This window comes from Limulus polyphemus, unplaced genomic scaffold, assembly GCF_000517525.1.
Source record: "Limulus polyphemus unplaced genomic scaffold, Limulus_polyphemus-2.1.2 Scaffold46, whole genome shotgun sequence".
In the NCBI taxonomy this organism is placed as follows: domain Eukaryota; kingdom Metazoa; phylum Arthropoda; class Merostomata; order Xiphosura; family Limulidae; genus Limulus; species Limulus polyphemus.
Genome location: NW_013665656.1, coordinates 784,955 through 787,156, shown reverse-complemented (window position 1 = coordinate 787,156; position 2,202 = coordinate 784,955). Strand labels below are relative to the sequence as shown.

Genomic DNA, 2,202 nt, shown 5'->3' with positions numbered 1-2,202 from the left:
GTCATCATCACATGATGACAAAATCTTGTCGAAACGTTGTACATTTGCTGTCATGTTAAACTTATATTAAAGTTTTTCTTCATTACCCATTTAAGCCGTCTCCAGCCATTATATATATATAGTATTTACAAGTCTACATGGGCATTCTCAAACACACGTATTCTTATAAACAAAAGTTACAGTTGACATTCAGATTATCCTAAAAAAACGGAAAGAAATTATAGTAATTAAATATTTCGTTAGGTTAGAAAAATAAATATAGAATATATCACAAATGTTATAAATATAAGATGATTTGTTTTGAATTTCGCGCAAAGCTATCACAGAACATCAAAAAACAACAAACGTAGTGTTGCTATAGAAATGCGTAACTTCTGCTGCCATGCTACTTCGAAGATAACCAATATAAACATTTACAAAATGTTCTGTCATTATACAGATTCTTCAAATCACACCAATATTAACACAAGCGTTAAAGTATCTTCTAGACACTAAGTTAACCAGTTACAAACTAAACTTAATTTACCACGTGTTTATATATTAGTTAGTTTTGATACCATATTTTTATCTAAAACATCATTTGCTACTAAAAAAATTTCGCACAATTTAGTTATGCTTTGGGTTTTCTGACTATGTAGACCTATATAAAACAATCAGAAGTAGCCACCAGTGTGTTACAATGGCATTAGACAACTATCGTATACCACAGTTCTTCTGAATTCAAGTACAATAAATAACATTAATAATAAATAATTGTGTTAAAATAAATAAGCAATTTGATTTTAATGAAAATCATAAACTTAATTCTGATGTGTAATGGCTTAAATAAAAATTGATACAAAAATACAGTTCACAAGTTTAATCAGGTTCACACCGAAATATTTGTTAAAGCAATTTGATGATATAAATAGCATGTCGACCACTACTTATGTCTGTCGTATTCCAGCCGGTCCGATGAGCCCTGGCACCGGCCGAAAAGCCTCATCGGCACTGGATATAACAGATATAATGTGGTCGACATATTATTACATTCTTCTTTACTTTCACTAATAAGTACAAAAGCTGACTCACTATCTTACTACCTTTTAACATAAAACTCTCAGAAACTTCTAAGATATTATATCTAAAACACTTTACAGTTAAAATTAAGAATTGTTCTTCCGGTTTGCTTTGTTGTTTATTCTCCTCTCCAGACTGTTTCAGGTACCCAAGGAGGACTACATTATCGGAAGAAACAAAAACGCGTGCACGCGCTTATAAACACGAAAAGGGAACGATAAGAAATAATACAAAAAAAGAACCTGTGTTGTGAGATAAGGTAAAGGTATCTTTACTTATGTATATTTGTTATTACAACGTGTATAATTATTCTTTCGGAGTTGAAAATGTAATTTAAATGAGAGAATGAAGCCATCACATGTGGAGTCAAACTATTCCTAAAAACAAACAAACAAGGCTATGAATATCACCCTGGAAAGAAATGCAAATATCCCCTAGTATATTACTTTACGTATTATAACTTTGAAGAGAATCCTACAAAACCACGTATTTAGTGTTTATTTTAGAGCAAAGCCACATTGGACTATTTGTTTGTTCACTGCGGGGAATCGAACCCCAGATTTCAACTTACTGCTGTCACACCGAGGAACAACCCCAAGTAACATGACTAATTCAAAACTGTGGATACAAAGGTTAAAAACACGAAGGTTAAAATAAAAGAAACAGACGTTTTGCGTTCTCTAGTGACGAGTGATATGTCTACGCTCTCTGATGTTTTCATATGATGGTAAACAGTATATGATAAGTAGTGTTTCTGCTAATAACAATTCAATATAAGTAACATGAATTGTATATCACCCTAAAATACAAAAAATATTAGGTCAGCAAAAATAACGGGTTTGAATGCCAAAGGACTGCTTTATTTTTAAGTAAAAAATGTTTTTATACTCGTCGAAGCGTTATGTAGAATAACTTGTAATTCTGTGTAGCAGAATATATTAGATTATCACTTCGTCATATTGTATGAAATACGTAAAAGCTATAAAGAGCAGTCTTGAATATTCATATATAGGATGCTTCTTGAGACCGGGTGTTGCCTGTCATGGCTATCGTGCTATATGTTTGTTTGTTTGTTTTTGAATTTCGCACAAAGCTACACTAGGGCTATCTGCGCTAGCCGTCCATAATTTAACAGTGTAAGAC

General features: G+C 32.1%; 1 protein-coding gene across 1 annotated transcript in view; it reads right to left on the bottom strand.

The window, feature by feature from the left end:
• Positions 1 to 2,202, bottom strand: part of LOC106462582 (titin-like) — a 454,586-nt gene that overhangs the window by 432,114 nt on the left and 20,270 nt on the right.